The sequence below is a fragment of the Cylas formicarius genome, unplaced genomic scaffold, assembly GCF_029955315.1.
Source record: "Cylas formicarius isolate icCylForm1 unplaced genomic scaffold, icCylForm1.1 PGA_scaffold_4__25_contigs__length_36172078, whole genome shotgun sequence".
Classification (NCBI taxonomy): domain Eukaryota; kingdom Metazoa; phylum Arthropoda; class Insecta; order Coleoptera; family Brentidae; genus Cylas; species Cylas formicarius.
Genome location: NW_026844334.1, coordinates 17,136,353 through 17,160,776, shown reverse-complemented (window position 1 = coordinate 17,160,776; position 24,424 = coordinate 17,136,353). Strand labels below are relative to the sequence as shown.

Here is a 24,424-nt window from a genome sequence, read left to right as displayed (position 1 = left end):
AAAATCATGGAATATTTTTAAAAATATTATTATTTATGTTATTTAATAATAATGTTAGCCTTAACATTATTAAATTATATTTAATTATTATTACCAAAATTAATAATTCGAACCTTTGCTAGCGGAACGAGTTTAAATTTGGCAGTTTACAAATTTCGTATGAAATTCAGACTTCCGAAACATGAACTTGATTCAGCTGGAGTTTAGAGCTAGTTTTATGTCCGCAATGGATGCTTGTTCGAAACTGACATCTAGCGAATCTGAGAAAAAATATATTTATTTGAAGAACACGCACTTGTTAAGAGGATTAAATTCACCAACTTTGGAATTGTATTTCGATTTTGCAGTGCAGTGACTTTATAATTTTAAGTTTGATTTAACATTCCAGGTCCCGCTTCTCGCTTGGCGGTTTGTATTTTAGTAATTAAATGTCTCTAACAGACTACAATCTTTGCTCTTGTTTGCAGAATACACACTAAGAGTTTGCGTTCTTAAAAGTTATTTGAATTCCGAATTGTTTATTAATTAAATTTTTCGAAATGCGTCGCCGGCTTCTTGGGTTGTACTTGTATTACATTTCGCTCTGCTAACATAATTAATTGTGATATTTTCTTGATAAATATTAAACATTTCCCCGTGCGCAGTTTAGGTCTACTGAGATCGTAAAATCATGGAAAATGAAATATTTGGTGTCTGATGGGTTTCATAACAGCTTAGAAAGCTTTATGTAAAGTAGTAAGAATTCAGAAAGTGATTTTAACTACTCGTACAGACAAAAATTATAAAAATTTGTTTTCAACAAATTAATCACCACACAAAACTTTGTTAGTGCAGTGATGTAGTGTTGCAACAGCCAGGCATATCAGAAATTGTTTGGATTCTAATACTTTTTTGTTTTTTCTACAAATTTTATTTTTGCCTTTCTCTAAATACTCTACACCAACCAATTTTTTTTATTATTTTTTTATAGTCTTTTGAAATAATGATAACCACTATAAACCAAATATTTCGCTCATTATTTTGAATGGTGTTCGGGTCTAGTGAAGGAATAGTTAAAATAACATAATCTACGAAAAAGGAAAATATCATTCTATGTGTAACGTGATTTTGAAAACAAAAATGATATTCAAAATCCGTTAAAACTATTTATTTCTACTCAGAAAAGTTCCCCAATAATTTGTTCACTCTTCCTTTCAATTCTCTTTTTCCATTTGTCAAATCTGACTACGTTTGCACTAAAATATAAATTTGTATTATTATTTGGAAAACGTTTGTTCTCTGCACCTATTTTCATGTATTGGTTGTAGGCTTCGTGATATTTGCCACGTGTAAACTTGGATCGAAAAGTACAGAATGTCTAAATACTCTTTTTGTCATTTCTAAAATAAGAAAGTAATCGACATTAATCGGAATGGTAAAAAACTTAATTTTTTAATCGAGATATTGGTCCTGATTTCCAAGAAGAAACGGGAATTATCATCCATTTCTCCATAGCAAGATCCTACCATTGCAGTATTTAATAATAGAAACAACCAAGTGTTCCCACCCTGTGCAATGCAATTTTGAAAATATACACACACTTCCTTTTTACCAAACTGGATTTTTTTTATGGTGGTATAGATATGTCGATGATGTCTTTGCTTGCTTTGTTGGAACGGACAGGCAATTGAATTCTTCTTTAAATTACATTAACTCAATACATAATCGTATGAAATTCACTATCGAGATTGAACAGGATAACTCTATTAATTTTTTAGACTTAACTATTACGAGAGCGCAAAACAAATTAGATTTTTCAATATATCATAAACCTTCACACACGGACACAGTCATACATAACAGCTCAAATCACCCTTATACACACAAAATGGTTGCAGTTAACCCTTTTATACACAGACTTCTTGATACGCCACTCTCAACAGAAAATTACAACAATGAACTTAATATCATTAAACAAATTGCACTGAACAACAGTTACAATCCGTCCATTATAGATAAAATTATAAATAATAAACAAATACAGACAACAGTAAACTCTATTTATCCTAAACCTAATACAGAACACGAACAGAAGTTTCAAAACATTTGTCAAAATGTGGCTTAAAAGTAGTTTCAGAACTAACAACACAATATGAAAATATTTAAAAAACAATAAAACGAAATGTCCAAAATCCCAAAAATCAGGTGTCTACAGGTTGAAATGTGGATCTTATCCTAAAATTTATATTGGACAAACAGGTAGATCCTTCAAGAAACGCATTACCGAACATAAAAGAGCGTTTAAAAACAATAGTCTAGATTCTAATTATGCTACACACTTAAACACAGAAAAACACATTTTTGACGAAAATTTTGATAAAAAAGTAGAAAATTAAATTTATTGGAAGCCATGGAGATTAACAAAATAAGATATTCAAATGTATTGATTAACCATCAATTAGATTTAAATACCTCTCTTTATTGAACTTAAATTCTCGCAACAACATTAATTAAGGTTTTATGTTCATTTTTCGGTATATATAGTGGCAGGTAGTTTGTAAATATTACATTTGATAAAGACACGGTGTTATCGAAACAATTGTCATGTCAAAATATATAATTTCATGAAAATCTGAACTTTTAGTTCTTATTTATCTCCTCCTCCTGCGTCGGTTTTTGCTGAGTCGAACTTGCTGACGTTTCTCCAGTCATCCTGTTGGCTTCTTTAGAGCTTGACTGAAACTGACAGCTCTAAAGAAGCCAACAGCAAAAACCGACGCAGGGGGAAAACAGATGTTTTGTAAAAAGTATTACAGTAGCCTCTCTGATGAAAAACATTATTACAATTTTTTTTTATTTTCAGTATGCCGAGATATAGCAGAAGGATACACCGTTCCAACAGCAGTATTAAGAGACACGAAGTAAGACCGACCGTGGTATACTGAGGTTCAGAATTTGGCTTAGGAAAACTGGCCGGTGATCTAAGATTGCCAGAGAAACAACATTTCGATTCGGTTTTGTTTTTGCGCGATAGTGGTAGTTATAGGACATTTTCGGGACTGTCCAGTTCCTCCAGCCGAGATTGTGATATTTTTGTGAATAATTCTAAATACTTAGGCCATAGTTAATAATAATTGTTAATTTATCAAAGGACTGAATATTTATAACGAATTTAATCATGCCGTTATCTGTGTCATTCAAAATATTGCTTAAACGCGAGCTTAAAAATATAACGTAGAAAATGAGGGTGTGTGTACAGGCGCTGTAAATATTTATCCGTTCAGTTTTTACTGCAACGTTTCGAGCTTCTTCGGGCAATTGTATTGTAATTGTTCGAAAAAGTTTAGTTTTTTTCCGTAAACGGGTTGATTTACTTTGTAAGTTTCGAAGGTGACGTTGATTGAAAAAAAGGTTGTGATTTATAGCGAATTTTAGACATCCCGAATCAGCGTTGAAATGATTTATTGCCACAACGATATTAATGTGTAGATCGATATAAATTGTTTTTATGGATGCGGAGAGCACAAAAAATAGACGTTGCGTATTTAGGAGCAGTTTGCTCCATGGTGTTTAAATGATTCCTAATTATTATTAAATATAGTTTCTAAAAAATTGCTGTATATAATTGTACATATTTTAAATATATCTATTTTCATCAAAAATCCAAAGCGTTAAATTTGTAAATATAGTATTTAAAGCTTATTTATCTTGTAACTTAAAAATAAAATTAATTTAATATATCAGTGCTGTTTTTTTTTATATCATTAACAACAGCGATCAGATTGCAAGTTTAACAGAATGACAATTTAAAAATATATATTGTTTGATAAAACAAATGTGACCATATACTGTGGCGTTATTAATTTATGCTTTTAAGTAAAAAAATAACTCTTAAGTTACTTTTTTTCTAATTTATCACTTTACAATTCGCTGAAAACAAATAGAAACATACAATGAAATTTAAAGAATTTCTAAAAATCCAGTACCTATCAAAATATGCACGCTACCTACGTTTTACAATAGAGTGCGCCTAGTACTTAGAAGTCAGAGGCAACAGACCAAAACTTTTCTCTGATTTAGTTCAGACCCTTTCTTGTTCTCTCAAGTAAAGAAGATAATCCTGGGGATAACCAGAAAAAATCGTGGTATCCTGTTTGCCTGCAATGAAACTGATTGGCGGGGTAGTGATTTTTAGTGATTAATATGATCAAATAATCCAAAAAATACATAAAAATACGTCTTGTCTATTTTTATGGTTTTAATTTTTTCCTTCGAAAGCTCAGCAACATCCGTAGCCAACTGAAGAGTAAAAAAAGTTGTGCTTTTAGTGGATTATTTTAAGTAAGTAAAAATTTGATTCTAGTTAAAGCAAAATTAACCCTTTATTTCTATAAATTATACAAATTTCCACAAAATCGGGCAAACTGATTATTTCCAGACTTACGGCTCGAGTTGAGCATTGACGCTTGTTTTTTGAAATACCGTGTATACGCTAATATAGTATTTTTACGAAAAGTTTAAAATGACGATATACCGACAAAATTTATCCCGGTTCCAGTACAAAATGCGATTTTTAGATCGGAAACAAATTTTGTTTACTAAAACAAGTTTTAGTTACTCTGAGATTACCTAAGTTGTTTACTATCGACAAGGTGATGTTTATAATGTTTTAAAAATATCCAACATATCAATCCACTGAATATTAAACTAACGAAATAACAAATATTCATCCAAAATTTTTACAGATGGAAAAGGAAATAATATCAATTGGTTCTAATCTATAACTTGACAGAAAATATGCAACAAGTCCGGTAAACGGCATTTGAGTCACAAGTTTATTTGGCACGAGCGGAGCGAGTGCTTAATAAACGAGTGAGTTAAAAAGTTTACCAAACGTGTTGCATACTATACTTTTTCTACAACCGTCACGAAAAACACACAATTTAACAAATTAAAAACAACAGCTTATCGGTTTACTAAATTTCGTACCATTCAAACAAAATATTTACTAGAATTCATTAAACCTCTTCGTTTATCGTTCCGATCGCTCCTGCCATTGTTGTCTCTTTTTAACTGTGTGCGTTGGATAGAGAGAGATGTATTATTGGGTATGTCGTATAAACAACGGAATAAAAACAATTTTATGTTGCTTATATAACTTTTACAATTGATCATTAAGTAGTTTATTTAAAGAAAAAGACCTTAATTGGAAGAAAAATCATCCAGGAATAGAACTTTTAAGAAGATTAAATTTTTAAGATCGTTTAAGTAAGAAAAATCAGGTCTTAATCTTCAATTTTGTTTTGTTGTAACTGTAAAAACCACTAAAGTTCATGCGAACGGTATATCAAATTTCTGTGGGAAACTTAAATTATAAATGCCACTTTACTTACCGACTAGTCCAGTAGATTTTAATTGTAGCTTTTAGCAAGTAATATTTTGGGTACATTTTTGCTAAACAACACGAATATGACCGTTAGAATTGACAAACGTCAAAATTCAAACCGTGCGGTAAAATCTCCGAAAACATCCGATTACTCCCAAACCCGTGCGTTAAAATCCCAGAAATGTACGAAGTGGCTCGGATCCGTGGGAAACGAAACTGACCTAGTTAAGTGACGCTTCCCGCACGCTAGATCGGTGTGTAATTAGGCATTTTACAGACGAGCGCAAAACAATACGAACTTAATTAGAAATGGTAGCAGACGTAACTGATAATTAGTATTGTCTTCTGCATAAAATGCATAAAAGAGTGGTAGCAATGTGAAGAGGAATCAAGTTGATTCCACAGTTTCAAGTTTAGTCCAACTTATGAGCTAAACGAGGTCACCTGGATGGTATCTAAAAACCAACAATAGGGGAGCAACACGCAACGCATCCAAACTGTTCTTAGGACACCTTTTAAGAAGTTAAGCCCAGAGGAAGACTTTAAAATGGGGTCACTGAGATGAGCAGCCGGTTAAAGTAAGTAACTTTCACAGTTTGTTTGTGAAAACGCCACAAGCATAATTGGTCAACTAGTCCTGGTAAGTGTCAGTCAGGCCAAATACCTTTCTTTCCCACACAAAAGCGGCACGAAACAATATTTTAAACTAAAAACTGCCTTTTCTTTATAAATCCGAGTCGCACGCTCTTCTATAAATCTTTTTCAAACAAAAATCCAAAAGGTTCAGATCGGCATTGTCCTCCGCGCGCCTCGTCAATAGTGCCAAGATACATAAACTGATTTAAAATTACCTTTTAAAGTGTCCCCTCAGCGTGAACTCTCAACGGGCGCTAATCTTATGAATAGCTTTACAAATTAGACAGTGACATTGAAAATATTTCTCGGAACGGCACCGGCGTATTCATCTGCCACTTATGGGTCATTGTTTGCGTCAATGGCTAGGAAAGCCCTAAGTCATTATTTAGAAATTTGTAGGTCGCGAGGGTAAAGCCAAGACGTGGTTCAAACCGCTGGGTTTGCACAATGATTACTGCTGAATGAAGAATGTCACGAATTAGACGATGGCTACAGAGTCCAGCAGCATTTTAAAGCGGGAAATCATAAACGACATAAACCAGTTCCTCTCTGAATCGACAGAGTAAGTGGACCATCAGTAACTAATTCACTAGATTGCCTGTAACATAAGATATGTTACTTCGGTAATTGGAAACCAGCTAATAATCTATTTGACATTTACCAAAAAGTTGTTGATTGTTTTCCTTGGAACTTTTCCTGAAATGACTGTATTCGACAATTTTGTCAATTAAAATCCTTAGTTTATTTATCTCTCTTCAGGCTGTCTTATCAAATATCATACCCTCCATGCTCGGATATTCTCTGAGCGACTTTCTAAGTACCTATATTAAGCTTACAAGATAGTATAATAGTTTTACACAAATTGGTTGATTCCTTTTTAAATAGCCACACGTACTTATATATTTACTAATTCAGAAGGAGCACTTTTCAATCCATCTAGACTGTTTTAATAATTAAAGACAAAATGAATGAAAATCTATCCAAAAACTAATGTCGACCGGGTTCAGTATCAGATAAACCAATTTTCATTGTAAACCATTCAGCATTGCATTTTATCCAAGTAAGAAAATCTCTTAGAGTATTTTGCTTTTCTTTTCACTAGTGTTGTCGGTTATTAAGTCACATTTTCTGATTCTATAAATCATCCAACCAAACCAAACCAGAAAAATGACTGTTGCCAAGTTTAACAATAAAGCATCCTCATCTTTTTCTCTTGCGAAGAACGAATTATATGATCTTATCAGTAAAATTAAATTGGCATGCATCTACGTTCGTAAAAAAATAATTATCTTAAACATTTGAGAGCTCCCACTTTTGCGGTCCAACTCAAAATGTCGGATTAACTAAGCTACAAGTTCCTTGCGCCGACTATTTAACTATTTCAGCATTTTGCCGTCTATGGTTCTTAAAAAAACTCAGCTTGAATAGTTTATTAGGCTTAAAAAGACTGAAATACGTGAAAAATAACCACCAATGAACAAAATAACAAAATCTAATATAAAATCAATTGATTATCGATTAATTAAAAGTCAAACTTTGCTGTAATTTCAGACTTCAGAAAACCAACATGATATAATAAATGTTTTAAGATGGTGTTTGTTCCTTTATTTAATTGTCCAATCTACACAGTTACAAAAAGAGACACCACTAGCAGATCTGAGCCCTTATTCTTGACCATGATAGAATACAAACCCAAGAGAAAGTGGACATATTTCTATCGGAGGCACGCAATTCCTATTCCTGATTGTCATTTTGTTGAATAACAGTAGAATTTTATACCCTAAATGTTCTCTTCAGCTAATTTGGAGGAAAAAGAAAAGAGAATGCCATTTTCTTCTGACAGGTCTTGTTCTTCAAATTTAAATGTCAGAAAGGATAATTATAATTTATTATTATGGCAGGTTATTTTGCACAATATTGACCACGCTGAAAGATTTACTTAACGTCAACAGAAGTGTGTCTTTATATTGTCATATCAAAAATTTGTACGAAGTTTTGGTTTAACAGTTTGACAACAGCTTATCGTTGTGCTTCAGTGTTTTATGACCCAATCAATAAGAAAGTTAAGCTGTAACCATAGAACTAAACGTAGTCAAATTTTTATTATTTTTTAAGATATTTTTGTTGTTTAAGATATATTTGTTTTGTTTCTGTAAAAACTGCAATAAATTTTGAAAAATTAATGTGTAATTATTTTATGATAATCAAACAGTTAAGCACGCCACTTTTACACATAATAAAATTGAACATTTAACAAATATATTTAATATTTATTTAACAAAAGAATACGGTTTTCGGTTAGGAGCAATAGAAGGAACTGTTTTGATCAAGAATAATGGGCCTATTCCGACCAATAAACGATTAGGTTTAATATCAATAAATTCATATACTTTTGTTCGCGTGCTACGAAATTTAGTAAAGTGTGTACACGAATTTTGTGCTATTTAGTATTCTCCAAAGTTTTAGCAACTAACCAAATTTTTATTTAAAACGATATATTTCAAATCAAATTTCAAATTTCAAAACCATCGAACCCGGAGGTTGGTCGTGTTCATATTTCGCGTAAAGTTTAAAAAAAAGGCTGTTAAATAAAAACGATTACGTAGCGCGTTGTTAACTTCTAAAACAATTAACGGCTGGGCTGAATAGACGCACTCATTCAACGCCGCCTTTGTTTATAGTTTGGTAATGTTAAAAAAGCTCATAAACGCCGGCACCACATGGGCGGAAATTTACCGATATTTACCGAAACTGACACGTCACGTCAACACGACCAGTGGGATAAAACGCCTCTCGTAACGACCGAGAGAATAAAAACAAGATTTACATCTCAATCCGTATGGAATGCGAATGATGACTATTAAAGAAAATAATTAAAACGTCGGTTTTACGTATTTCCACATCTGCCGCAAGTAAAAATAAATTTCTTGGTTGGGTTACGCGGAATTTTATGTTTATGTGAGAATCACTCTTGTAAGACTTTGGTCGTTCGTTTTCAAGGAGACAAAGGTTAGTTTTGGTGAAATATAAATCGTGAACCTGAAGAATGCACCTTAAATCATCTTAACGTTCTTTTTTTGGTCTTTGAATAATGGTGAAAATAGTCTACACCTGATAGCTAGTGCCTTGTTTAAATTTTTAAAATAAAACAAATCCATCCTCAAAGACACCCGATTTCACTAAACTAGAAAGATTCAAGCACACTCCAACATCTATGCCTCAAAAATCTTTATTAACAAAATATTACGAGTGTTTCGCTGACATGATGTCTGTGAGACATGAGACACACAAAGAAGCACACAGAGACAAAGTTCTGATTAGAATATGTCGTCAGAGGTCTTGCCAAGTACTGTTACAAATTGTAACACTGTCCTACAACTAGAATCTACAACTAGTAATCAGACCTTCCGCCTATTCATATTCGTATTCATTATTGATTAATGTGATAGAAGATTTATGTTACATAAAACCGTCAATACGAGCATACGTTATATTAGTATGATCGACCTTCGTAAAACCTCATCTGTTTAGAAAGAAAGAAAAAAGCTTACTGATTTTGAAAACTAACCAAAAGTACATACATAAAAGTAAAGTGTAATTCCGTTTCAGTAGAAGCTTTAATCATCGATGGGCAGAGAGACCAACTTGAAAAAATAGCTATAGATCCTTGCTAGGTCACTTGGTTGCTACGTGTTCCAGCAATATGAAGAAACAGTGTATCAAAATTTAAAGGTTGATAATTTGAAAGTCTTCTTAATGCATAACCGAGATAGTAAAAAAAATCACACAGGAGGGAGACTGATCATTGAATGGGTATTAAATAATAACCTCATTTTACTAGAAGATTTGCATTTTTTTCCATTTATTTTCACAGATATAAGGAAATACTAATATTTACATAGCAACTACAAAGGCGTAACAATTATTGAAAAGTTCTAACCACTACCACAGAACTCTTGCACACTACCCATGAAATACTAGTTTGTTTTACTTTTACTCTAAATTCGCTAAATATCCCACCAATTCGAGAACAGTCTACGTAGTTGTAGTGTGAAAGTTTCGAAATATTAGAAAAGTTGCTTCTTGACCCAGGTATTCAATAACCTTTGACGTGAAAGTAAGAAAATCTCGCGTTCTTTATGGCATCAGCAACAGCATTTAGATAAAGGACATTTGACTTCACGAAAACAGTACATCAAATTTTTTCACCAATTTCTTCGCAATTCATTAAAAAAGGGAATCTAACCATACTAAAGTTCAGTGCAAAAATAAACTTCTCGAGAATGCTACGCTTGCTTTTTTATCGATGTATTTCTTTTTGTAGTAGATTTAAATTATGCAGATTTAATTATTATTAAGTGTAAAAACAGATATGAGCGTACGGTACTGCGTGTTATAGATAGTCGCTAACCTATAGAAAATAGGAGCAAAGTAATAGCCAACTGTTATGAAACATATTCCATCATACATCTTCCCTGCTAAATTGCGGGATTACGCATTCTCATTTTCTAGAAGAAACTGTTCCCTTATAAATTTGTAATCAGTATTGAGAGGATCCACCTATGAATACGTATCACGTGATGAGCCCTCGGATCAAAAACCTTGGCTATCTACCGCGTGCTTTTTATATTTAATTTAAGAAATATACAATTTGAAGTTTCTAGAAGAATAAATGGTTAGTTCTGGTTTTGAGGAAATATAGAATACATCGTTAGGTTTGATTAGCCAGTGGTAGACTTACAATACCGGGATTCCGGGATCCCCAATACCGGAATCCCAGACGATTTTGTCGTTTATTAAAAGTCGATAGATATACCGATATTTTGGTATTTCATTAGTTGATAAAAATTGAATTTATAGTTTCGAATCATTTTTTGATTGAAAAAAACGGACAGGTTTGCTAAATGTAAAAAGTGCGCGAAAGAAACAAAGTGTACAGGAGGATCCACAAGTGCCCTCCATACTCACTTAAAAACCCTCGATCCCCCATGATGTCGAATCCAGTGTTTCTAAACAGCCTAAATTGTAGATGACAAATTATTTTAAAAATAATAAAAACGAAAAACTTTCACAAGTGCTTGCCCGAATGACAGCTCGCGATGTTTTGTTTTTTAATACTTTCATATAATCGTATGACATAAGAGAAGGCTTGAAGGCAAGAGGATTCAAAGACAGACCTATTAGAAATATGGTACTTGAGTATAGTAAAACTATTAAACAGTCTATAGCGCATGAAATTTCTAGACTGAAATCTGAAGGTAAACGTTTCGGCGCTACAAAAACATTAATGTACATTCTGTTGGAGGAACAATGTGGAATATCAAATTGGTGCGCGCTTGCGAATTCGTTCCCTTGTAAAAAAAAAATTGAAATATTTTTATTTAGATATATCTAAACACATTGACTACTACCGACGGTGATGGTAAAATTAGGAAAAATTATAGAGGCTGAACATTAACAATGTATGGCACATTGCATAAATTTAGCAATTACTGATGTTTTGTATAACTCAACTTTGAACCCGAGCAAAATTGTAAAGATGATGGTGTTAATGATGTTGACGATGATGATGATAACAATGACGACGATATCGACGAAGAAGGTGGTCATGGAATTATTATAGCGTTAGATACTAGTCTTAGTACAAGTAATATAAATAGTAGACATACTGGTATATCGTCTCCAGTTTCAAAAATTCGGAAAGCAGTGAAAACATTTAAAAATTCACCTTCTAGAAATGATAAATATTTACAAAAGTACGTGAGAGAACAATTAGGTAAAGAAACAGAGCTTAAATTAGATTGTCAAACAAGATGGAACAGTATGTTATTTATGTTAGAAGAATTTGAAGAAATTAAATCTTGTATTCAAAAAGCACTTATTGACATTAGTTCCGATATTCATTTTTCTGACGAAGAATTTAATTTATTATCTCGAATTATTGGCGCTTTTACTCCTGTAATATGAACAGCAGATGCATTATGCCAAAAAGATGCAAATCTTTTGACGGCTGACAGTTCTTTAACATTTATGTCCGATAATCTTTCCCAGCAAAAACTGCAATTGCATTAGAATTATCACACATATTTCAGTATCCGCAAAAGGGATCACAAGATGTTGGAGAAGTATTTAAACGCATATCCAAATTTACAATCATTAAAAAAACTGTAAGCTTAACTAAAACGGCTCACACATGAAATTCTAAGAGGTACAGAAGATATGCAAGTTGTGCGAGAAACATATCTTCCAATGTCTTCCCTAATTAGTAATGAAACAGTATTAGAATCTGACATGTCAAACATAAACGCATAGAAGAAAAAAACTACAGGCAGCAATAGACGAAACACTAAATGCTTCACCCGTGCCTGCATTTAAAAAAATTCCAGGTCTGGAAGAGCTTTTTCGGCGGCTGGTTATACTTGTATGAAAATTCGGTCCCCGCTTGATGATGAAACAATTGATTGTTTATGTTTTTTAGTAGCATATTTTAATAAACAAAACGAAAGTTATGAATATTATTTCATAAATACTTTCAAGTTAATTAATATTCTTTGCATCTTTAATTACATAATGCCATACGAACCTTATGTAAAATGTAAAATATAATTGATTGTGTACTTGTTTTTATTTACATGTTTTTTTGCATCTATCTACTCCTATTCTCTATGTAATAAAATAACATCTACTCATTTCAGAACAATATTTATTGGATTTCATATATTATTTGTTAACAAGTCAACATAACTGAGGTAAGTAAAAATATAATTAGTACATTTCTTATTAATATTCCCGGTTTTAATACTGGTATCCCGATATTTCAAATTTCAAATGTCAAATACCGGTATTCATATTTTAGTTCGGTATTATCGGGCAGTGGTTCGGACATGTAACTTGGAACATATATTTTTAATATTCGTTTTGGTTATTGGTTATCGTCGATTTAGAAATATTGAACATATTCCTCTCACATGTATACATACCTATTACTCAATGTCACGGTTCTTCTGAAACAACGATATCACTGTGCCTCCACCCGTTTCGTAGTAAAATAAAATAAAAGATAAAAACAAAAACTACGTGTATAAGGGGGGCAGATAAAGATCTAACTAAAATTAAAATTTTAATCTCGACGGAGGCAAGCTGCGCAAACGGCAATCGGAATGCAATTTAAGACTGGACGTTATAATAAATTCTCCATAAAACCACTGGGAGCAGAACTTAACGAGATATTAAAAAGCTAGGAGCGCTATAAAAAAGAGAAAACGCCCGAGATTAGGACACAGGTTTCTTTAACGCGCTTTTAATGTGGAAATTCCTTGTGTTCGGCTCTAGGAAAAACCAATATACTTTCGACGTATAATTTCTATTATTTAACTTTTATTTCTATTAAATAATCGTCAACATAATACGGCCGTACGCCCTTAAGTCCACGACCGTATTAAACTGAATTAAAGTTGAAGATGAGTTCTTATTGTTCCCTCAATTCTGCCAATCTGAAAACTAAAAACTTGCGGTCTATAAAAGCTCGACGTTTGCATTTTTATGAGGCGGCGCTCGCGGGAAAACTTCTGGCCCGACAAACACGTTATTTTCATTAAAAAGGAGTTTGTCTGCGAAAATCGAATTAATCTGTTGGAACTCGTACGGGAAACTTTCCAGATATTTTTATATTTTCCGGACGTTTATGCCATAGGTCTGGCGTCGCAGATTACCGCGAAAGCCGGCCGAGATAAAAATGTGAAACTTCAAAATATGGTTTGGGGTTTTGCCCGAGCTTTAACCCGAAAAACTTTAGATTGGCGCTGCTCTATTTTTAGAGACGCCTGGGCAATGGTAAATGAGGTTTTGATCCGATAAAGGGCAGACGATATTTACAAAGCGAAATTTAATCAGCGGAAAATTTGAAGGCCCTCTTTTGTGCTCTTCTTCCAGATAGTTTCTTCTCGACGTATGGATATTTCCCTTTTGTTCGATGTTCCGGATTGTATGTTGGATGCTCCTTTTCTAACCACTTAAAAGTCAAAAGTCGGATTTTGCTTATATAATATTATTGAAAGGAGGTTTGTTAGCCAAGAATATTAATTATTCGCCTGCAAGTTAGAGATTACAAAAGTAAACGTAGTGCATTAAGACATTAAACCTAAATAATAACTAATGAATAGTCCAAATTGTACCATTAATAATAATATTTTTTATTATTTTGTATTACATAGCTACCACTTGAACCTGCCTATTCAGTTTTATTCCTTGTTGGTTATAACATCTTATTTCGTTATACAAACCATCTTGTTCAACAGCGTTATTTCAGCAATTCTGTACTTATCATGGTTTATATAGCACCGGTTGAACATAATAAATATAAAATTTGCTAAAATCTGAGATGTAACTGAAGAACAGTTGTCATATTAAATTTGACATCTTATATATTGTTAAGGGTTTCTTGTATAGGAATATCAACGAAATTCTAACAAAAACTTTAAGCAATACTTAATTCTATAATTTGGGTGTTAAATATACCGCCGACTTCGGAAGTATATATGGATACCAGAAAAGCATTAAACAAAAGGAAGACTGTTCATGAATTGCATTCAACAGTTTTTGTTAGTTTTATATATTGACATATGAATACGTGAAATAAATATGCTTACAAAGCAACGTTGCACACAGCAATATCACTGGGCTGACCGATTTCATTCATTACCAACGAGCAGCCAAGGAAGTGGTAATAATTACACAATTAGTCTGCAGATAAGGGGTGTTTTTTTTTTCGATGTATAAAACTTTAAGTTGCAATAAAACAACAATGGATTATTCGATTGACTTGAATTTTATTTATTCGCAAGATAATCTTGTGGCATTAAATTTTAAATATGATTTCTGGCATATGACCGCCACGGCTGGCGCGGATGTAGTCCAATCGGGACGTCCAATTTTCGATGACTTTTTCCAACATTTGTGGCTGTATATCGGCAATAACACGGCGAATGTTGTCTTCCAAATGGTCAAGCGTTTGTGGCTTATCCGCATAGACCAATGACTTTACATAGCCCCACACAAAGTAGTCTAGCAATGTTAAATCACAAGATCTTGGAGGCCAATTCACAGGTCCAAAACGTGAAATTAGACTGTCACCAAACGTGTCTTTCAATAAATCGATTGTGACACGAGCTGTGTGACATGTTGCGCCGTCTTGTTGAAACCACATCTCCTGGACATCATGGTTATTCAATTCAGGAATGAAAGAGTTAGTAATCATAGCTCTATACCGATCACCATTGACTGTAACGTTCTGGCAATCATCGTTTTTGAAGAAGTACGGACCAATGATTCCACTAGCCCATAAAGCGCACCAAACAGTAAGTTTTTCTGGATGTAATGGTGTTTCTACATATACTTGAGGATTAGCTTCGCTCCAAATGCGGCAGTTTTGTTTGTTGACGTAGCCATTCATCCAGAAGTGCGCTTCATCGCTAAACAAAATTCGCCTATGAAAATCGGGAACAACGGCAATCTCGTTTTGGGCCCATTCGACGAATCTACGCCTTACTTGATGATCGTTTGGCTTCAATTCTTGCACGAGTTGGATTTTGTAAGCACGTAAACCAAGATCCTTCCGCAAAATCTTCCAGAAAGTGGATGGACGCAGATCCAATTCCTGTGCTCGATGGCGGATGGACTCATTTGGGTCTTCCTCAATGTTCTACAGCAGCAATAGTTTCTTCTGTACGCACCGTACGGCGTCTCTGGGGATGCGAGTTATCAATAAGAGTAAACGTGGTGCGAAAACGTTCCATGGTTAATCGAATTAACTGCTCTGATGGACGGTTTTGCCGACGATAAAATGGACGTAGTGCGCGATACGTATTCCGCATAGAACCATTATTTTCGAAATAAAATTTTGCAGTATTTGCAAGCGTTGTTCAGGCGTGAGTCTATTCATGATGAATAGCCAAACCAAACTGAACCATTTTGAACAGAAATGCCAACTTAATGTTCTATACATCGAAAAAAACACCCATTATAAACCGGATACCAACAAATATAAAAACAAATTTATTTACAGTTATTTCTAAACGGCCAACGATGATGACCACATAGGTCGAAACGAACCTCTTCGAGGTTCAAAACGGAAAAACTGTAAATTTGTTGAACCTTCATTAAAAAAATGTATTGAAATACGTTCAAAAGGCGTATCCCAAGCTAGGCATGGCTAGTAAGTAGGGCTAACTCTCATGACTCAGGTCCATAAGTGCATGAGTTAGTATAGGGTTTTGTAATCAACGAGTTTCCTTTCCTGTAACATTTATATTCCGTGATGGAGTTGTTGATATCTTCGCTGCTTAGTGGGAACTTTGATTTTAAGTATGATGATGACGATACATCTATGAGGATTTTTGGAAAATCCGCTGCAAACCGAAAGCGTAACTCAACACGTCAAGCAAAATCGACGAGTATCTGTGAAGGACCGCCGACAAACCAAAACAACCGAACCACTCAACTTATTTGACATGTAAAGGCGTCGCATTTCACGCCCTGATTACCCTCAGTCGGGTGATTTTCGCCCAGCGTTTCGAACCCTCCAGCCGACGAAACGAGCGAGCCCCTTTTGCACGATGCCGTTTTCTGACACATGATGACTGTTTGTGACAAACTACAAGCTGGCCCAGACTTTATTATAAAGGCCTTTGTTCGCAACCGGAGTTGCTCTAATCCGTAGACGCAGTGCTTACGGTGTATTAACCAGAATTTCCTTTCCTAAGAAGTTCCGCCATTACATGCTCGAATGCTGGTTGCGAGATTCCTTTGCATCAATGTTTTCGGATACAGAGGTCTTGCCCGCGGAGCTAACGGTTTACAACATTTTCGTAGAAAGTAGCGGTGCAGGATCCCGCTTTGAAACCATTTGCCGGTGGAACTGCAAGAATACTATTCTTGTGGACAGTATTAATTCATCTCAAACTAAGACTAACACGCGGCTTGGGCACTCCATTATATTATCATACAAGTGTATATATATTACTTTTAGCATTCGTTTGATACTTGCTGTCTCTCTATCTCACCACGTAGTGAAGTCAGGGAGTAAATTCACATTTAACGAACATTAACAATTAAACGCATTTAGGGAACGGAACAGGAAAAGCAGCCGAAATTCACTCAACGTGAGTCATTATTTGTGATATAAGTTGATAAATTTACAATTATCGATCCAGATCAAACACACAACAAATTTAGTAATAGTACAGCAACAATTATAAAGGTTTATTTGTACAGAAAAAACATAATACATACAAAATATGTTATTGGTTTCATAAATTGAACTGAGGTGGCTTTTACTTGATGAAAATCCATTTATCAAAATAAATAATAACTAAAAGTTCAGATTTTGGCGAAATTATATATTTTTACATGATAATTGTTTCGACAACAGCACATTTGATAAAGACACGGTGTTGTCGCAACAATTATCATGTAAAAATATATAATTTCGTGTAAATCTGAACTTTTACTTCTTATTTATTTTGATATTGGTTTCGTCACATATTTGATTTGTTTTTATGAATACATTTAGCATTGTTGTTGGTTGTTTTCGGAAAAAATGAAAATGTCTTTGTAAAATATCGTGACGAGTAAACCGAATAGAATGTGTTCCGAGAAACTCAGGTACGCAAGAATCGGAGTGTGATTGCAGATGTGTCCATTCGAGAGGACGACTGGAAAATTTGACCCCCGCTGTGCCGCTAAAAAAGCTCACCACGGCTACATTAGCCATGACAGTTAGTAAAAACTTAGTGGTTCACAATTGACAATTGCGAAGGCGTGATTGTTAAGGGCTGCAAGAATGGCACGTAGACCGAGATGTAGCTGACCTACCTGCGCCTCAATGTTTTAAATTAGAATTTTAGTTGCTTTCCGGCAGTTTTTGGCAATATTCTTTCTTGAAAATAGCTAGTGCTTAGGAACTTGTTGCTGAAAAAGTACAGCTGAGTTTTCTATAAATTCTGAGTTGAAACAGAACAACAATATGCTGACTTCTGCAAGATGATAAACATCAACAAAGAAAAGTACAGGAGGAAGAGTAATCAATGAAGGTCAAAAGATAATTAGAAGAATAAGACACTTGTTTTACTTAAAAAGAGAAATACTTACATCGGATAAAGTAATGCCAGAAATGAAAAATATTTACGCTTTCTAAACAAAAAAAAAGAAATCTTTCAGAATTCACAAACCAGTGGATATTGTAAATTGTAACGGTACTTCGCATTCCGCCATGTCACTTGTACCAATTAGTATGAGCGCAAGTAAAAAAAGTTAGTAGCAAGGGAAAACACCACTTTTAAAATGAGAGGTGCTGTATCCCTCTTGCAAGACCGAAAAATATATGGACGAAGGAGTGAGTAACGAAACTTGTGAACTAGGAGAAAGAACGTGGGAAGTTGATACATTGCTACAAAACACTGTAGAGACTATTATTATTATTTGTGACCACCAGGCACATGATGACGAAAAATTGCAAATTAATTTGTATTGTAATTAATAGATTTTAAAAATAATAATATTTATTGCAATTTATCTATTTTCATATTATTCTTACTTATATATGTTTTTATTTACTTGATCTTAGAATAATTAATATCTCAGTTATCTGCCCATCTCTATAATTATAGTAATGTACAATCTTTAATACATTTATTATTCTAATAAATCACCTGTAGTAACGCCGCTGTCATATTACTTTCATTCACCAAACTCGTCTATTGCATAAAAATTAGGGCGACTCTGATTTAGGAACAGTTCGAGATGTGTAGGAGTTAAAAACTGAAATATTTCCATGTTTAGTGATCCCTGTCATTGCAAATATACCGAATCGTACTAAGAAATGAAATATACCGACTTTGTTATTTTAGATGACATAGAATTTTAGGTTGCTTTGGGGTTTTACGCGGAATGGCCTTTCTAATTTTACCCTCGAGAGACGAAGGCGAACGATTTTAGTCTATTTAAAAATATAACAATATATTAACACATTGCAGGAGAAGATAAAATCTCTACCAAACGCTTATACATATTTTTTCTTCCATTGCTTATCATGTATATTTTGATATTTCATGTAAACATCACGGCAATTACTACGCCATATACAGTTTGTCCCACTTAAGAAATGTACTCCCCTGTAAAATCTTTGTTTATGGTTCGATTTTGATAATTTTTTTGTTGGATAGGTCTCTGAAAAATGCATTAAAACATTGTTTTGCTTATTGCTTTAACTTAAAGTCATGACTATTTAACTAAAGAGACAATTTTTATAACGTTTTAATACAGGGTGTTTGAATTATCATTTGCGCCCCGCTTAAAGCTGTACATCGTTGTAAAATCTTTGATTACGGTTTGATTTCTTCATCTTTGAAAAACGCAATAAAATCTTATGTCAAATATCGAAAATGGCTATTATTGATTTCTTTAAGAATAAAGTGTCAACGAATTCTTATTTAGGACTACATAATATCTAACTATACTAATTTCCATGAAGTTCGAATACAAGGTGCTAGAAAAATCGCTACCTAAAAGTAACTAGACCAATGACCAAAGTTTTTAATGTTTTTAAAAAATTAATATTGTACACCCTGTAAATAACGATTATTTTGTATGTGCCTTTAGGATCTTACGAATTTTAATAATACAAATTTCAAAAATAATGATAAAAAAAACTTTGTAAGGGACATTTATGTTTTAGTATCATCTTAAAACAACAACATTAATAAATCTTGGTATTCGAAAGATGTTAACAAAATTAAACTATAAATTAGAGAGTGATTTGTTTTAAATTAAGAAATACTGCGTTTTGAAGTCGGTTTAGTTCATAACTAATCATAATGTCTTTTAATGAAATTTATCCAACAAAAACATTCTACAGGATTAATGCTTAAGAGAAGCGTCCGCGATATTTCGAGCACCCTGTATTCGAACTTCATGGAAGTATAGTTAGGTTTAAGTTAGGAATAAGAATCCGTTGACACTTTACTCTGAAAGAAATCCCTAATAGCCCTTCTGGACATATGAAATCAAAAATTAGCCATGACTTCAGGTTGATGTAATAAGAAACATAAGGTGTGCGTCTTTGAGAGACCTATCCAACAAAAAAGAAGTTATCAAAATCGAACCATAAACAACCATAAACAACAACGCACTGTAGGTAGTGAAACAAATATTATTATTATTATTATTATTATTATTATTATTATCACTATTGCCGAAGCTTGTAAAATAACTTGACAAGGAACCCAAGACACCAGTCGTCAAGTTTGTAATGCCAGTTCTCTCCTGATAAGCGGAGCCATGGCAATTCGTGTCATGATCGGCACAGAGCTTCCTTCAGTAGTGCTCAATCTTAACTGTGGTCCTAAAGCTTTCATCGTACAGGACCCCAACTATTTTTGAAGTATTTATCATCTTAATTTAAGTATAAGTGTTCTTTGAATAAAGACTACGGGCTTCTATGAAGAATATCGGATTCACAAAAACCACTTGCGTCCATTTAGACGTTAATCCAGGCTTGTGGTGGCGGGATTAGGAGCATTTTTACGGGCATAATTTACACGCTACCATAAATCAGCGGGTATTACCGTCCATTACTGCGGGAGTAAACATATTGACGCACGCATGATTTATCGATGCCCGGAATAACGCACATTCAGCGTCCTCCTCCGACACTCGACGTGAAAAACAACCTTCGAATATACGAACTTTAAGCTTATTTACGTTCTGTTTACGGTCCGCGATTAGCAAGAATCGTAAAGAAAGTTACAACCGTCGCCCGTTTGATGCACAGTCATTTAATTCGCTGCAGACTCAATAAATATAAAAACGCAATGAAACATACAACGGCGACTTTAACGGGGGACCTAAAAAAGCGGAAGCTAATTCGGTCTGCCTGCCGGGAGGGTGGTTAATATGTAGCCGTGTCCGCGTTCGAATCGAAGGGCGTAAAAGCTCGCAGTAAAGTCGACTAATGCTAGTTTTATTACGAAGATAAACGGCCCATTTTGAGTTTTATTTCGCGTGGGGTGCGAGCGCACCGCCACCGGTTTCATGACTGGTGTATTTATTGAAAACGGATCAACAGTAAAAACCGGATAATATAACCGGTATGTTAGTAAAATGTGACAATTCTGCAGGAATTGTTCCCGCACTGCAGCGGGATAAATTTTTCATTTCGTTAGGCGCCATGGTAAGCAACAAAATCACGAGTAAACATTGTTGACGAATATTCGGTTTTATAGATTACCTTGAATTCTAATAGTGACTTTTCTTCTTGGTGTGCCTATCCCTTCCAGATATTGGCAGTAAGCAAAGGGATCCGAACTTTGTTGACTGCTGCTCTGGATAATCCGCGAGTTGACAGGGAAAATCAAGGTCTAAGGTTTTTCAACCAGGAGATTCTACATCTTCCAGGTCCTTTTGTGCCGAAGATTTTTCCTTGGAGTATCAACTAAAGCAGACCATATTTCTTTTGGGTCCTCATTATATGTCCCATTTGTGTTTCTTAATGATGTCCACTATTTCGGTGCCTTTCTGAAGCATTTCGAAAACTGTATTGTTGATCCATCCGGGAAATTCTAAGAATTCGTCTGTAGAGCCACATCTCAAAGGCTTCAAGTTTCTTTGTGGACGCTTCTGTCAATGTCCTGGACTCGACACCATGCAAGACACAGACCCGACATAGCACTTAAGAAGTCTTAGTTTGGTTTGCAAATTAAGGTCTCTACTATTAAACATGCTTCCCATTCTAACGAAGGTGGCTAATGTTAGTGCCCAAATATGTGTAATTAACTACGGTTCATCAATTCTTGGTGACGTTCGAGGAAATTAGCGAACACAGCATTATCGTCCGCTTAACGTGTATTATTCAGCCTTTCTCCGTTAATCGTTCCGGCGTCCACACTCTCCAGTGCCATGTTAAATATATGCTCCGAGTAGAGATTAAATAAGATCGGAGACAAAACACAGCCTTGTCTGACACCGCATCTTATATTTATTTCCTCCGAGTAGTAATGTCGGACGTTATCGAATGCCTTCTGATAGTCTATCAGGCAGAGGTATACATTTCACTCAACATCCCTAGAGGGTTGAAAAAGAATCTCAATAGCGAAAAAAGAATCTAAATAGCAAATAAAGCCTCCCTAGTTCCCATAGCATTTCTGAATCCAAATTTTGTGTTAAATAAATTTTCCTCGCATTTGTGAAGGTGACTCATGAGTCTATAATCCTCGCCTTGTTTTGCACTCGTGGACTATCTCCGGCATCGTAAATATGGTTAAATATTTTTGTTTGCCACATCATCCCATCTCTGTCCAGAAATGTCAGGAATTCTGCCCTGAAGTGTTTCCAGCCTTCATTTGTTTGACGGTCTTACACACTTCGTGTTGGCGTTAATTATTGAGACGTCAGTTCTCGCATCCAGAAATAAAGTGCAAATATATTTCTTCCAAATGTCAATTCTCCTGTGTTTATCTATGATCACATTGTTTTGTTCATCTAACAGGCGGCCCGCTGTAGTTGTTTTATATAGACCACTTACTTGAAGCTTTTTTTTTCAAGATCTATTTCTAAACATTTTTCTAAAGCTCATCTTTCTTTAGCCTCTCTTCCTTTTCGTATGGTTCTTTGAATTTCAATGTACTTATCTTGAAAGTATTCTTTTTGGACTGATTGTCAGCGCCAGGGTAGGTCTTTACTGTAGTAAAGATATTCCGATAGCTACTAGTGACCTCATAATACAGTAATTTCTCACGTCAAACGTAACAAGAGGTCAGCTTGGCATTCAATTGCTTGATATTATTTATTTTTATTTACAAATCTTCTGGATTCTTTCTGCATCCCATATTGATGAACTTGCCGATGTCTCGCCAATCCTATGGGCTTCGGAAACTTGGTTATTATGGTTCACTTTTCAAATGCATCAAGACTGTGGAATTAAATCAGCCACTCCGTGTAAAACTGAACCAAAAATTTATTTCGTCCAAAACAACAATTAAAAGCATTAATATCTAAAACTACGTCGATTTATCCATTACTTTTCCTCATTGCCATCTACCGAGCCGGGTTTCGCTTTTGTAGATCGCAACGCCTTCTCGCCGTGGGTGTCGAATGTGCCAGTCGTTCGAAAGTCGTTCAGGTCGATCGTCACACTATTATTGTAGCACAGAATCGTGGAAATCTTATATCTTAATGTATGACCTGTTATAATCCAGGGAGGTCCGTGCAAATACACCGAACTATAATTTTTGCATGTAACCAATTCTTCTACCATAAAAAAATCTGAGAATATGTATCTATATATCTCTTAACAATCAGACAATCTTAACCGCGACTCAGGCCTTTAACGTTCACCGATATGGGAATCAGTCATCCGAGACAATGTTCAGGTTCATCCTTTAGCTCCTCCCCTCAAACAGCATACAGCGTACAGAGCAGAATACAAACCAGTTTCAGCTAACCTCTTAAGGAGTTAACAGGACGTTTGGCGAAACGTCAGCAAGTTCAATTTTTGTTATATTACAATTATATAATTACTTGTAAACCCCTTAAATCTCCAAAACAATATAATAAAATGAGTAGATTATAAAAACTATTTATACTGCAAAATAATTTTGAGAACCTGAGCGAAAGTCAACGCAAAGCTTTTGTTTTCAAAAAACCTATAGGTCTAACCGTCCATGAACAATATAAATAAAGTCAAAATTACGAAAGATGCTGGCTGAAAACGTAAACACGGTGTTGGGATGATTGGTTAGAAAAAGTCAAGAAGAAAATTCTAATAATAAAATATAATATTTTAAAAAAGTGTTTTTTGCATTTTAACAAGGAAAATTAAAAAAGGATTACTCTGAATTATGAATAAACAATTTAACAAACTGAATTTCAATGCAACCTAAAATAGTAACAGTAGATTTTATACAAAACACCTCAAATGCTAAATATTCCCATTTCTGTCGTAGTAGATAAAATAAAGTAATATATAGTTTTAGACTATTAGGTAGGTATACTCCATGCAAAACTAAAAAAATGCTTTATCACTGTAACTTTGAATCTTACATGAGACACAGTCTTGTTTTGTATGAAAATTACAGAGACGCGGAAATTATTTTTTATTGGCCAAAAAAGAGCACTGCGAAGTATACAGCAGCTCAATTTTTAAGAGTCATGTACGTTTATTGGCCAAAAAAGAGCACTGCGAAGTATACAGCAGCTCAATTTTTAAGAGTCATGTACGTGAAAGTTTGAAGAAAACAAAATTTTAATCTTAGCTTCATACAAGAGAATATATTGTTTTACTGTCTTTAAATACAGCATCCTTTTTGAAAAAAAAAAGATCGTATTATTTTTATTCCGTTTAGTTCGTCTCTCGTCGGTCCCGACGGAGAA

General features: G+C 34.2%; 1 protein-coding gene across 1 annotated transcript in view; it reads left to right on the top strand.

The window, feature by feature from the left end:
• LOC132700854 (toll-like receptor 6) overlaps positions 1 to 3,688 on the top strand; it is a 46,662-nt gene extending 42,974 nt beyond the window's left edge. Inside the window, exon 2 of the mRNA XM_060668424.1 lies at positions 2,843 to 3,688. The gene's annotated coding sequence lies outside the window, so the exon portion shown is untranslated. The remainder of the gene's footprint in view (positions 1 to 2,842) is intronic.
• The last annotated feature ends 20,736 nt before the right edge of the window (positions 3,689 to 24,424 follow it).